Source organism: Xenopus laevis, chromosome 6S (assembly GCF_017654675.1).
Source record: "Xenopus laevis strain J_2021 chromosome 6S, Xenopus_laevis_v10.1, whole genome shotgun sequence".
Lineage (NCBI taxonomy): Eukaryota > Metazoa > Chordata > Amphibia > Anura > Pipidae > Xenopus > Xenopus laevis.
In genome coordinates, this window is record NC_054382.1 from 31660465 (window position 1) to 31675892 (window position 15428).

The 15428-nt window shown below is 39.0% G+C and overlaps 1 protein-coding gene across 2 annotated transcripts in view; it reads left to right on the forward strand.

The window, feature by feature from the left end:
- Window positions 1-779: 779 nt before the first annotated feature.
- Window positions 780-15428, forward strand: part of LOC108719919 (ATP-binding cassette sub-family B member 5) — a 72854-nt gene continuing 58205 nt past the window's right edge. The window contains exon 1 of one of the 2 annotated variants that reach the window (XM_041567496.1): window positions 780-867. The gene's annotated coding sequence lies outside the window, so the exon portion shown is untranslated. Of the gene's footprint in view, window positions 868-3008; window positions 3269-15428 lie in introns of those variants that run through there. The other variant, XM_018269214.2, reaches the window with a different exon arrangement.

Genomic DNA, 15428 nt, shown 5'->3' on the forward strand with positions numbered 1-15428 from the left:
TTTATTACATTGACTGCGCATTGGCGCAAACTATGAAATTTGCAAACGGTCTTCCATTGTTGCAAGTGGTCGCTAAACAGTTTCCGGGTTCGCAAAAGCTATATTAAATTCCCGCAAAGCAAAATCTGTTTGCGCAAAAGGCATAACTTTTCGCATTGCGAATAGTTTTTCAGTTACGGACTTTTAATACATACCCCCGTTAGTATGTTATGTTTAGAATGGCCAGTTCTAAGCATCCTTTCATTTGGTCTACATTATTTATTTGTTATAGTTTTTGAATTATTTGCCTTCTTCTTCTGACTCTTTCCAGCTTTCAAATGGGGGTCACTGACCAGAGTCAGACTGGTGGGTGCAGGACGCACAGGGGTTGCCGCCCTAGGGGCCCCCGCACCCGCCAAGGGGCCCAGTGCACTCCCACACCCCCCTGCAGGGGGACAGCCATATTGGCACCCAATAACTACCTGCCCACGAAAATGATTTGAGTAAAAGGAATAGCACATACAGTTATCTAAAATGTGTCATTATAAATGAATATAAATGAATACTCCAGTATCTGTTTATGCAGGGAACGTTTATTATGGGAGCATAATACATAAATGAATACTGCTGTAATAATTCTGGGGGATCAGGCTGATAAATGCAGTATCTGGGTTATAGTGGTCTGTAATCATTTTATTTCTGTGTTGTGAGCCAAATACTATACACTTCAACAATTATAGAGGAGGGCTTAGTGACATGGGGGATGGACCTCCTAAGGAGAAGGAACAATACCCAGGAACTGCCCTTAGAGCTGAGTGACTCCTCCCAGCACTCCAACTGAGAAGATCACAGGCACCTTCAGTCACTGAGAGAAAAAACAAGGAGGAGGTAGGTCTGGGCTTATCTGAAGTTTGTGGGGAAACATCTGTGCAACATAGCAGGATCCATGTGGAGCTGAAAGACAATGGGGAAGATATACATATATATACTGTATATATACTGTATATATATATATATATATATATATATATATATATATATATATATATATATATATACATATATATATATATATATATATATATATATATATATATATATATATATATATATATATATATATATATATATATATATATATAGCACACCTTTTACATAGTTGTCCTCTCAATATATTATCAGTAAGTTAAAGTTGTAAATGAAGCAGTGTTTCCTTTTAGAATGCTCACATTTAAATACAATATGTTAGAATTTTGTTTAAGGATATTCTTACTTGGTTGTGTTGGAGGGGGAAGGTAGAGCAGCAGTAAATGAGTGCATTGTTCTAGCATTAATTCTCTTTAAAAGATTACAGATAAACTCAAATTAAACCGAATTCTTTCCCTGTAATGCATTATGTTGTAAATCAAAGACATTTTCCTGTGCCTTGAATGAATAAACTGCAAGGATATTGGGTTGGCTGAACTGTAAACAATGTTAAGCATTTTGCGGTTTTCCTTCATTTCAAACTTTTTAATTTGGCTTAGAAAGGCCATATTGGCACCCGATATCTGCTCTGTATGAACACCTTGGGAAGCATGGTTCAAGCAGTAAATAACTGCACCCTTAGGGTCCATGCATGGAGCACTTACACCCCTGACAATGGTCAAGTTGCTCTCTTTAAAATCTGGTGCATAAAGGGAACCCTGTACTTATCATATACCCTAGACTAGTTCCCTGGTTCCTTACTTCCCCTTGGCTCTCTCTCGCTTGTGTGTTTAAATTATGGTCAAGCTGGTGGGCATTCCAGGGCCTTTTTGCCACCTACCAAATTTTGTACTGTATAAATGATGTCTTTTGTATATGGGGAAAAAAGGTCCCACTCATATGAATAATAATAATAGCAATAGTAATGGCTTGACAAAGGGCCTGTGTAGCCCGAAACGTTACCTTTGGCATTTTGGTAATGCTTTTCACTTTTGTCAATAATACCGGAGTGCTGCTGTTTTCATTGGAATAATAATAATAGTGATCCATACATGCAATAAATTACTGAAAATATGGGAAGGGGGGATGAAGGTCCGCGTTTGCTGAGTATTTAAGGGGTTAAGCAGCACCAGAAAAAAGGATGGATCCACGTATCCACATAAAAGAAATCTTTAAAGCAAAATAAATTTTGCTTTAAAGAATGCAATAAATTACTGTTTGTGTAAGGACATTCACATAGAACATAAACCCTTATTTTGAATACAATAACATTTTTATCAACAATGTGGGGACTTACTGTGAAAATCAATAGAAGTAAGCGGTTATATATTTCACAGTTTAAAGGAAAACTATACCCCCCAAACAATGTAGGTCTCTATAAAAAGATATTGCATAAAACAGCTCATATGTAAAATCCTGCTTCATGTAAATAAACCATTTTCATAATAATATACTTTTCTAGTAGTATGTGCCATTGGGTAATCATAAATAGATTTAAAAAATAAGGGCCGCCCCCTGGGATCGTAGGATTCACTGTACTCACAAACATACCATAATAATAAACTTTTTTAGTAGTATGTGCCATTGGGTAATCCTAAATAGATAAGTGCCATTTTAAAAATAAGGATCGTATGATTCACTGTGCACACAAACATACCAAACAAACTATACATGTTAGGTCACATGAGCCAATTAACAGACAGAGTTGTGTCTTTTGCTTAAACACTTCTTCCTGTTACAGTTAGAGCTGCAGTATTTCTGGTCAGGTGATCTCTGAGACAGCACACAGACCATCACAAAATGGTGGCTCAAGGCAAGAGATGTAAAAGGGCAATATTTACTTAAATATATATTCCAGTTTGGTAAGATTCTTTAATATGCCACTTAATATGATATGAACTATCTGTTGCTTAAGTGTTCATTTTGGGGGTATAGTTTTCCTTTAATATTATGCATACTTTGGTTGCTGCACAATAGTAAAAAGCCAGTGCTTATAACTACAGCAAAATGAATCATCCTGTATGCAGTAATAAAGTGACGTAACGTTTATTATTATGGGTGCTTGTGTAGAGCAGTGCAGTTTGGCAGCTTAGTACAGTATCTAGGTTATTGTTGTGGGTAATTTCCGTGGTGAGCCTAAGAACAAACCTTTTACTCATTGTATTACTAAAAGGAGGAGCTAATTATTCAGGAGAGGGAGTGTGTAATAACTATCTGGAACAAATGCCCAGGAACTGCCCCTAGGACAGAGTCACTCCTCCTGACACTCCAGCTGAGCAGATCCCAGGCACCGGCAGTCCCTGCTACAGCCAGGAAAACACAGGTTTGTGCTTATCTTTTCTGTCAGGGGAGAAAAGGGAGAGATAATGGAAAGCTATACACAGGGATGGATGCACATTTCTCCTAAGGGCAATGGCATATGATGACAGGTGGTGGCAAAATGCTCATGTTTGCCTTATTATACACTTTCCTATTAACTGACGTGATTGTTGGAGTAACCGGCTACTGACGCCCAGGGGTCCCTAAGACAGCGCATCCGTACGTTCCTCGGATCCGGGAGCTTGTACAGAGAGACACTAGCAAGCAGTGAGACTCATAACAAGTTCAGTTTATTGGTAGTGTTACAACAGCCTATATTGAGAAGCATATGATCTATAGCATAGGAGCAAGACACATCTTGTGACAGGATACATCGCTTATCAGTAAGTAATAACAGTTGCAGAAAAGAAACAGCACATACATTAATTGTATGTTTCGCAAATTTCCCAAATTTTTCGGCGAAGCGAAATGGCGAAAAATTTGCGAAATGGTGCCGGCGTCTGTTTTTTTGACGCCGATGCCCGTTGTTGACGCCGGCGCCCGTTTCTGACGCTGGCGTTCGTTTTTTCGAAACGAATTTTTTGACGCGAATTTTTGCGGATGTTTCGCGAATTTATTCGCTGGCGGCGAATCGCGCAAATTCGCCGCAAATTTGTGCCTGGCGAATAAATTCACCCATAACTACTCTTTGATCATAACATCATGAAATTCATAATATACAGTTAAGAAGGTTTATAGAAGTGGGTATGAAGATGAGCTAATTGGGACTGTTCTGCAGTATCAATAAGAGACTTAACATGGGTACGAAAAGAACAGAGAAGATATAAATTAAAAATAACAAGGAGAACCAAAGCAACAGTAACAATGAGAATAGGATCAAAAATAGCGTACATGATTTGAGAACCAGTGAGAGACCATCCAGTGAAAATGTCATACCAATAGTGTTGCAAATCGTCCTGTAATTGGGAACCTATAGAAAGTGATTTGTTTTTTGTAGCAATAGTTTTAACCACTGTATCATACAATTTATCAGTGTGTTTACGATAGGCAGCAACAGTGTCAGTATGATGATGAATAAGTGTGCGGAACAGAGACTCAAGGGAGTTGATAATTAGCAATGGGTAACGCAGGTGGGAAATAGGTAAGGGAACGATAGATTGAAGGAATAGGATAGAAGTAATAAAAATAGAAATGCCATTGTAACATAGTAATATTAGAGAGACAGCCAGCAAAGGGTAAATTAGAACCAACAGAAGGAATCCCAATAGGAAGAGCGGTAACTAAACTGGTATGCTTTAAGGTGGGTTAGGTTGGTTACCTACCATAACCAATTAGAAAAGAGTATTCAGTTTCAGAAATAACAAGTATTGAATGACCGTTCACCTAGTCCTGTGTAATGGGACCAACCTTGAACAGAGGCATAAGTTGTTTGTTTTAAGATGATAGAAAGGATGGTGCTTAGGGGCCGATTCACTAACTTCGAGTGAAGGATTCGAAGTTAAAAAACTTCAAATTTCGAAGGTTTTTTTGGGCTACTTCGACCATCGAATGGGCTACTTTGACCTTCGACTACGACTTTGAATCGAAGGATTCGAAGTTAAAATCGTACGACTATTCGACCATTCGATAGTCGAAGTACTGTCTCTGTAAAAAAAAACTTCGACCCCCTAGCCGAAGTCAATGTTAGCCTATGGGGAAGGTCCCCATAGGCTTTTTTTGATCGAACGATATTCCTTCGATCGTTGGATTTAAATCCTTCGAATCGTTCGAATCGAAGTATTTAATCGTTCGATCGAAGGAATTATCCTTCGATCGTTCGATCGAACTATCTGCGCTAAATCCTTCGACTTCGATATTCGAAGTCGAAGGATTTTTATTCCTAGTCGAATATCGAGGGTTATTTAACCCTCGATATTCGACCCTTAGTGAATCGGCCCCTTAGTGTCATGCTGACATACAATGTGGTTTCTGCTAATAGAGAAAAGACTTAGCTTAAAGTGGTATACAACCATGTATCAGATATGATATATGTGATTATAATAAAGGCCACCTTAACATTCCCATGACCAAAATTAACCTAAACTATAAACTCACCTAAATGCAAATAACCGTATTGAGACTACTATGCTCTGAAGAGGGGCTAGGCCTGTCTTCAAAACCAAGAACTCATTCTTGACCAGCAGAATTAACACAACTACATGCTGGAGAATTCCTAATCCATCCCAATCTTGTTATTTGCCTAACTACACAAACTACTTCAGTTTAAAAGAATTAACATGAAGTATTACATATCTAATTCAACCAACACCCAAAAGATTTGATGCCATGTATTTTGAAATATTGCGTTTAGTAAACATAAGTCTCTTTATCCATGTTCCAGTGTCGTTTAGAAAAGATGGTTTGAGCTTATTTATAGTAAAGGCATCTGCAAAGGTATTGTCCCAAGTATAGTTCTTAGAAGTGATGAACTTAGTATACCTGTAGACAGGTGTCAGCAAACATTTTCTTTAAAGTGCTTTGGAAAGAGACGTCCGGAATTAAAGGGAACTGTGAAATAGGAATGGTTCGCCTCTATCACAGATTTGGAATTATCAATAAAGAGTGTTCATTTGAAATCATCATCATCATAAACATGTAGCAAGAAAAACGATTGCCAAAATCTTCCACATGTTCAGTTGTTCTATAGAACGAAACAAATTATAATGTTAGAAACTACTTTTATAAATAATTTCAGAGTCAGGATATTGAATCCTGACACAGTAGATATGTTTAGCATTAAGTTTTGTACTTTGAGAAATTATAAACACACTAAGGGGCCGATTCACTAAGGGTCGAATATCGAGGGTTAATTAACCCTCGATATTCGACTGGGAATTAAAATCCTTCGACTTCGAATATCAAAGTCGAAGGATTTAGCGCAGATAGTACGATCGAACGATCAAAGGATTATTCCTTCGATCGAACGATTAAATCCTTTGAATCGTTCGATTAGAAGGATTTTAATCCAACGATCGAAGGAATATCCTTCGATCAAAAAAACTTAGCCAAGCCTATGGGGACCTTCCCCATACGCTAACATTGAGTTCGGTAGGTTTCAGATGGCGAACTAGGGGGTCGAAGTTTTTTTTAAAGAGACAGTACTTCGATTATCGAATAGTCGAACGATTTTTAGTTCGAATCCTTCGATTCTAAGTCGTAGTCGTAGTCGAAGGTCGAAGTAGCCCATTCGATGGTCGAAGTAGCCCAAAAAACACTTCGAAATTCGAAGTTTTTTTACTTCGAATCCTTCACTCGAAGTTAGTGAATCGGCCCCTAAGTTTATAAAGGGCATAAAATGATAACAATATAATGAAAACCATGAACAAGAAAACACTATCTTGCTTAAGTAAAACTAAATATATTATCAAATTGTAAACCTTTAAAAGGGTTCCACCCCTTATGCCTACTTGCACTTGCTTCATATTGTAACTCTTTAATCTTATTTACAATTCCACAAAAAATATTAAACTTTACTATGGTAAACAATTCTCTTAAGAAGATTGTGGTGTGATATTAAAAAAAATTGCTGTTACATTATCCTAATCTACAATTGTTATGGCAGGAGCTGAAGTAGCAATAATACAGGTACCATATCTATTCTCTGGTAACCAAACATAAGGCCATGTACCACATTCAAAGTAGTGGTTAGATTTCTATGTAATTAATCCATAAATAGCTAATTCTATTTTAGAATAGAATAGGTTCCAACACACTCTACTTTTCTTAAAGTTAGTATCTGTCAAATTAAGAGTTGTTTTATAAATACCATCTTCTGCTCAATGCTAAATTCATTAGCTTCCTCTTTAGTTGCCTGTAAAAACACACTTAGACCAATCATTATTTTCCATGTATCATTTAAACTTGTTTAATGCTTTAACAGTGCTATTTTCCAAGCCGTATATTTTATATAACATCATTAAGCTTTCAACCTTCCCAAAACTCTGAGGGTTATTTTTTTTTATTTAAGACATTTTTTGCCCTGTAAAGTGTGTACCCCTGTCACTTTCAATGTAGGTTGGTAAAGAATACCTACAGATTACTTCAGTTAAAGTTTCTTAGCAGTTGCTTTTGTTGTAGCCTTAGCAACTTGGCCATGCCTCAGGCCATCCTGAGAACATTTCAATACATACTGGTACATATTCATACGGACCTACTTTAGGCAGTTGGCTGTAGTGTATTTGTAATCGCTGGTAGGGTTATTCTGGCTTAGCAAAGTGCTGTCTCAGAGATTTGACTACCTAAACAGGATTATGACGTAAACCGGTAGCACAAGAAAAAACATATTTTGCAACAAATGCTAGAAACCCAGGTGCTATTCAACTTTTCTGAACTGAAGCAGCCATTGCATTCTTACCTGAGTTAGGTGTGCCATCATAGCATACACTGCTTTTGATAGACAGTATAATAGACCATTTCTCCATAGACTCATGTCATCCTTGGAGGCTCCCAGCTTCGACCACTTTCCTTTTTCCATCTCAGGGGCCTAGTCCTGTATTGTAGCCAGGATATCCATGTCCAACTTGCTGTCATTATAGGCAAGAGGGCAGCTGACTAGTAGGGATGTAGCGAACGTCGGAAAAAAAGTTCGCGAACATATTCGCGAACTTGCGCAAAAACGCGAGCGGTTCGCGAACGGTTCGCGAACCCCATAGACTTCAATGGGAAGGCGAACTTTAACATCTAGAAAAGACATTTCTGGCCAGAAAAATGATTTTAAAGTTGTTTAAAGGGTGCAACGACCTGGACAGTGGCATGCCAGAGGGGGATCAAGGGCAAAAATGTATCTGAAAAATCTGCCTGTGTGTGCTTGGAAGAGATAGTGTAGGGGGAGAGCTGTTAGTGATTTCAGGGACAGATGATAGTAAGTTTGCTGGCTAGTAATCTGCTTGATACTGCTCTGTATTGGAGGGACAGAAGTCTGCAGGGATTTGAGGGACATTTTAGCTTAGGTAGCTTTGCTGGCTAGTAATCTGCTGTTCTCTTTAAACAACTGCCATACGTTGACCTTGTAGGCATTGTTTGCCCAGTTTTTTTGGACGCAGCCACTGAAGCACAGTTGCCAGAAAAAATATGCCATATAAATGCTGAAAATAGTCATTTTTCGCCATACGTTGACCTTGTAGACATTGTTTGCCCAGTTTTTTTGGACGCAGCCACTGAAGCACAGTTGCCAGAAAAATTATGCCATATAAATGCTGAAAATATAAATTTATGAATGCTGCTTGAAAAAAGTGACTCCGGTGTTTTTTCTGGAGACGGTAATATTATGGATATTTAGACAGAATGGGAACAAGGTCACACAGCTCGATGGCGGGTTGAAGAAAACAGTGTGCAAATAATGCCTACAAGGTCAACGTATACACTACTACAGCGGTGGATACGGATTACGTAAAATATATGAATGCTGCTTGAAAAAAAGTAACTCAAGTGGTTTTTCTAGAGACGATAATATTATCAATATTTAGACAAAATGTGAACAAGCTCACACAGCTCGATGGCGGGTTGAAGAAAACACTGTGCAAATAATGCCTACAAGGCCAACGTATACACTACTACAGCGGTGGATACGGATTACGTAAAATATATGAATGCTGCTTGAAAAAAGTGACTCCGGTGTTTTTTCTGGAGACGGTAATATTATGGATATTTAGACAGAATGGGAACAAGGTCACACAGCTCGATGGCGGGTTGAAGAAAACAGTGTGCAAATAATGCCTACAAGGCCAACGTATACACTACTACAGCGGTGGATACGGATTACGTAAAATATATGAATGCTGCTTGAAAAAAGTGACTCCGGTGTTTTTTCTGGAGACGGTAATATTATGGATATTTAGACAGAATGGGAACAAGGTCACACAGCTCGATGGCGGGTTGAAGAAAACAGTGTGCAAATAATGCCTACAAGGCCAACGTATACACTACTACAGCGGTGGATACGGATTACGTAAAATATATGAATGCTGCTTGAAAAAAGTGACTCCGGTGTTTTTTCTGGAGACGGTAATATTATGGATATTTAGACAGAATGGGAACAAGGTCACACAGCTCGATGGCGGGTTGAAGAAAACAGTGTGCAAATAATGCCTACAGGGCAAATAATGCCTAAAAGGTCAACTTATACACTACTACAGCGGTAGTAAAATAAAAAAAGTAAAATAAAAAAAAATGAATATTAAAAAAAAAAATTAAAGTTGGTGCTGCTGAACTACTAGGAGCAGCAGATTAGCACACCAGTCCCACTCCCCAACACTGCTAGACTAATAGCACTGGGCTCTTATAGTAGTAGTAGTAGTAGTAGTAGTAAAACAACAAAAAAATAAATAAAAGCAGTCCTTACAAGGACTACTGTTATTGCAGCAGTCAGCAGATGAGATCAGAAGCAGGACAGCTGCCCACTGCAGCTACATACAGAGCACTGCAGTAGAAGGTAGATTACTAGCCAGCAAAGCTACCTAAGCTTAAATGTCCCTCAAACCCCTGCAGACTTCTGTCCCTCCAATAACAGAGCAGTATCAAAACGATTACTAGCCAGCAAACTTTCAACTGTCCCTGAAATCACTAACAGGCAGCAGCTCTCTCCCTACACTATCTCTTCAGCACACACAGGCAGAGTGAAAAAACGCTGCAGGGCTTCGGTTTTTATAGGGAAGGGGAGTGGTCCAGGGGAGAGCTTCCTGATTGGCTGCCATGTACCTGCTGGTCTGGGGTGAGAGGGCAAAAAAAAGCGCCAACAATGGCGAACCCAAAATGGCGAACGTCGCGCGACGTTCGCGAACTTCCGGCGAGCGCGAACACCCGATGTTCGCGCGAACAAGTTCGCCGGCGAACAGTTCGCGACATCTCTACTGACTAGGCTCTCTCGTCAGCTTTTGCATTTCCTTGTAGCTTCTGGAGTTTGAAGCTTTGTGTGCGCTTGTACTTTAAGAATGGCTACCTCAGTTGGAAGCTGTAATGCTAACAATAGCTGTCTTACTAAATTTGTATTTGTATTCTTATTTGGTTTACCTGATGATGTCATAACATTTCTGGCCCCCCAAATCAGAAGATAGTCGAGACAAATACCAATACAGTACCTGCTATCAGAAAAGATGTTCGCCCTTTGACCTTCCGCTAGTGTGCATGAATGATGTGATGAGTGCTTGTAGCTCAGCTTCTTGAGCTGCCATGTGTGGAGGTAGATTCTGCTGAACTAAAACATCAGACAAAGGTTACAACAGCATATGATATTTACCATCCTCAGTAAAGTAATGAGAACCATCAAAAAACAATTCACAATAAGGATCTAACAAAGGTTCATCTTTTACATTATCAAACCCTTGTACCTCACTTTGTCATGTATGTCAACATATCATCCCCCCCTTTTTCAGGTATTAGTGTGGCAGGGTTGAGGACATTACATCTTTTGATCGTTAGATTTGATGGTGTTAGTAAAGCTACTTCATACTTTGTTTTGTCCCCCCCCCCTTTTTTTCTCTACGGACGGGGTAGAGCTTGGCTGTGAGGCTGAGAACTGCCTGTATCAGTGCTGCTGTTTTCAGCACTGAAAGATAAATTGTCTCTTCTCACTATTCACTATTTTCTAACGTAACCCTTCTGCTAGCAGCTTTTCTTGTTCTTTTCTTTGCTTTCTAGCTTCCTCTGACTCAAGGGCATTATCCTCACCTTCTTTTGCGTCACTTACCTGACCTTCTTCTACTGAACTTATGTCAGGACACATTCCTAGCATAGGGAGTTGATGGCTCTATGTATGCCATATGAGTTGCAACCACTCAACTCTTGTAGGGCTAGAGCTTCTAATACATCACTTTAACTTTTCCATTTGATTCGATTATTCTTTGTTCGGACCAAAATTCATTGTGTAAGCATGTAGCAACTGTGAACCACACTTCAGCGGTCTCTGCAAGACCCTTATCATTATGATGTACAGAGACAGAGTTGTATCACCGTCCTATTGACTCTCACAAAACACAAACCGGGTAATAGATAGCTCTATACAGGTTCAAAAAAGAGCTGCAGGCAAGAAAATACCTGTTTGAAATATTGCGTTTAGTAAACATAAGTCTCTTTATCCATGTTCCAGTGTCGTTTAGAAAAGATGGTTTGAACTTATTTATAGTAAAGGCATCTGCAAAGGTATTGTCCCAAGTATAGTTCTTAGAAGTGATGAACTTAGTATACTTGCATCTCCATGATATAGTTGTGTTCTTGTAGAGACAGGTGTCAGCAAACATTTTCTTTAAAGTGCTTTGGAAAGAGACGTCCGGAATTAAAGGGAACTGTGAAATAGGAATGGTTCCCCTCTATCACAGATTTGGAATTATCAATCAAGAGTGTTCATTTGAAATCATCATCATCATAAACATGTAGCAAGAAAAACGATTGCCAAAATCTTCCACATATTCAGTTGTTCTATAGAACTAAACAAATTATAATGTTAGAAACTACTTTTATAAATAATTTCAGAGTCAGGATATTGAATCCTGACATGGTAGATATGTTTAGCAGTAAGTTTTGTACTTTGAGAAATTATAAACACAGTAAGTTTATAAAGGGCATAAAATGATAGCAATATATTGAAAACCATGAACAAGAAAACACTATCTTGCTTAAGTAAAACTAAATATATTATCAAATTGTAAACCTTTAAAACGGTCCCACCCCTTATGCCTACTTGCCCTTGCTTCATATTGTAACTCTTTAATCTTATTTACAATTCCACAAAAAATATTAAACTTTACTATGGTAAACAATTCTCTTAAGAAGATTGTGGTGTGATATTAAAAAAATTGCTGTTACATTATCCTAATCTACAATTGTTATGGCAGGAGCTGAAGTAGCAATAATACAGGTACCATATCTATTCTCTGGTAACCAAACATAAGGCCATGTACCACATTCAAAGTAGTAGGTAGATTTCATCCCCCCCTTTTTCAGGTATTAGTGTGGCAGGGTTGAGGACATTACATCTTTTGATCGTTAGATTTGATGGTGTTAGTAAAGCTACTTCATACTTTGTTTTGTCCCCCCCCCTTTTTTTCTCTACGGACGGGGTAGAGCTTGGCTGTGAGGCTGAGAACTGCCTGTATCAGCGCTGCTGTTTTCAGCACTGAAAGATAAATTGTCTCTTCTCACTATTCACTATTTTCTAAAGTAACCCTTCTGCTAGCGGCTTTTCTTGTTCTAGCTTCCTCTGACTCTAGGGCATTTTCCTTACCTTCTTTTGCGTCACTTACCTGACCTTCTTCTACTGCACTTATGTCAGGACACATTCCTAGCATAGGGAGTTGATGGCTCTATGTTGAGTTGCAACCACTCAACTCTTGTAGGGCTAGAGCTTCTAATACATCACTTTAACTTTTCCGTTTGATTCGATTATTCTTTGTTCAGACCAAAATTCTTTGTGTAAGCATGTAGCAACTTTGAACCACACTTCAGCGGTCTCTGCAAGACCCTTATCATTATGATGTACAGAGACAGAGTTGTATCACCGTCCTATTGACTCTCACAAAACACAAAACACAAACCGGGTAATAGATAGCTCTATATAGGTTCAAAAAAGAGCTGCAGGCAAGAAAATACCTGTATTTGCTGGCTGCCAGGAGTCGATTTAGACAACAAGTATGAACAATAATAGGTAGCAGGTTTGACACGAGTCAAGAAACTAAAAAATAGGTCTTCCCGTGTTCCGGAGGTGATCAGTCTCCATCCCCTCCTCTATTGGTCAACCTGTGTCCTTTGTATCGGCCGATGAGCAGTCAGAACCTGCAGCCCCACTTTGGGCACAAAAATTGATAAGGACACAAACAGTCCTGAGGATATCTATTACCGTCCTAATTAGATTATGGGTGTACACCAGAAGAACCACACTGACGCAAGACGTTCAGTATAGAAAAAGCTTCTCCCAATCCTGCTATTTTATCTACTTATGGGTCTACATAAAATCCCTCTGTGGGGCTACACCTATACACATATTGTTTACACATTTGGGTGATGGCAAATCGTTAGAACCTTTGCTTCCCCTGATAGGAAAATTTCACAAAATTATAATATAAATGGGTTGCAATAAATCAGGAGCAAGATAAAGCTGTCTTGAGATCAGAGGTCCCGACAAAACTTTTATCTATTTCCGAGATAAGTCTTAATATTGCAACAAATTTATTTGAGAAGTAAATATCATGCAAAAAAACCTGATAAGGGCGGGCTGTCTTGGGATCAGAGGTCCTGACAAAACCTGACACCTTGATCAAGCGGTAATCCTTAATATTGCAGAATATTTAGTATACATTTGATTAAAACAACATTGAAACACTACAAAATGACATTACAACATAACATGCACAACATGCAAAGAACAGTACGGAAGCGCTGTAACCATTCAGGGTCCCCTGTCTCAAGTAGCAAAACTGAGTTTACCACAAACTCTTACTTACCAAAAACTCTTTTTGAGTCTACCAAAGACTCTTTTTGAGTCTACCAAAGACTCCTGGAATTTACCTAAAATTCCTATTAGGTCCCTCGTCAGGGATCCTCTTTATCTAATAACCACCAAAGCCATTAGTACCCCAACCCTATACTTAGAGATACAACATTAAGCATAAACAGGTGGTAAGGAAAAGATCGTCAATAAGACAGACTTTTACCTACCATCCGTGCCGCTTGCTATAATCCACTTCTGACACCAGATTGTTGGGGTAACCGGCTACTGACGCCCAGGGGTCCCTAAGACAGCGCGTCCGTACGTTCCTCGGATCCGGGAGCTTGTACAGAGAGACACTAGCAAGCAGTGAGACTCATAACAAGTTCAGTTTATTGGTAGTGTTACAACAGCCTATATTGAGTACAAGGACAAAGAACACTATGAAGTATAAGAAGCATATGATCTAATTCTATAGCATAGGAGCAAGACACATCTTGTGACAGGATACATCGCTTATCAGTAAGTAATAACAGTTGCAGAGAAGAAACAGCACATACATTGATTGTGCAGCATTGTGTGACATAAAGGTAGCTCTTCAGTGATCTTGCCAGTGCAAACTTGGGTCTGATACATTGCTCACTGATTGCCTGACCTGTGATTGCACTGGCACAGTCATAGCTAGTGAACCAGGTGAACTATAACTCTCTCTTTCCCTGAACTATCATCCCAGCACAGACGTAGGTTGCAGAGCATTTAGACAAAGGAGGCAAGTTGAGCATTCAAAAGTTGGAGGTGGAGTCTGTTTAACCACAGGCAGTTTTATTCCTTTTTTTTGTATAATTAGAAAACATTCCATTAATTGCGAAAGGGGGGGATGGGGTTCGGCAGCATATTCTTCTAGACTGTATTGCCTTTGTAAAATCAGATTACATAAAATCCTTTTATTGCAAGGGTGTGAGTAAATCACATAATCTTTCCCTGTATCCTGAATAAATACACTGTAAGGATACTGTCCTGAATGAACTTCGATCTAGGGAGCCCCTTGAATCCTTGTATGCTTGGCGTTTGGTATTCTTTCCCATAAGCAGCCATGTTGCTCTGTCATGTGATCAAATATGTGTATCTTATTGGACAGGCAAAAATACCCAGAGCTACAATAATATCTAGAGCTAGTTTATTCTTCAATTCAAGTAGTCCCCATAAGGGTTTCTATAGCCAAGGGCTGTTTCTGAGGGAGGGGGCTGTTTCCCCCAGGTTCCCAATGATTACATAAAAGTTTTTTCCCCTGCTAGAGCCTGAGCTCTGGATAATGAAAAACAATAGTTTTATTGTTTCCTCCATTTGGATAAGTGTTTTTTAAAGTTTCCCTGGCAGAAAGGAGAAGTCGGTGCTGGACAGTCTGAAGTAGGAGGCCTTAGTAGGACTAGTTAGTGTTAGAAAAGATCTTGTAATAGCTTAAACTAGGAGTAAGTTAGTTAGTTAAGTTAGGCTGAGGGTAGATAGTAGAGCAAACAGAGGCTCTGACAAGGAGAGAAGAAAGGTTAATTCCCCTAGGCATACCTCCCAACTGTACCGTTTTTCAAGGGACAGTCTTGATTTTGACAGCTCAACCCCACAGTCCTGAATTGTTACTGAAATGTCCCGACTTTTTCTTTGATCTCCTGCACTAAACAGCCAGATACAAAGTTTCTAAAACGTAATTTTG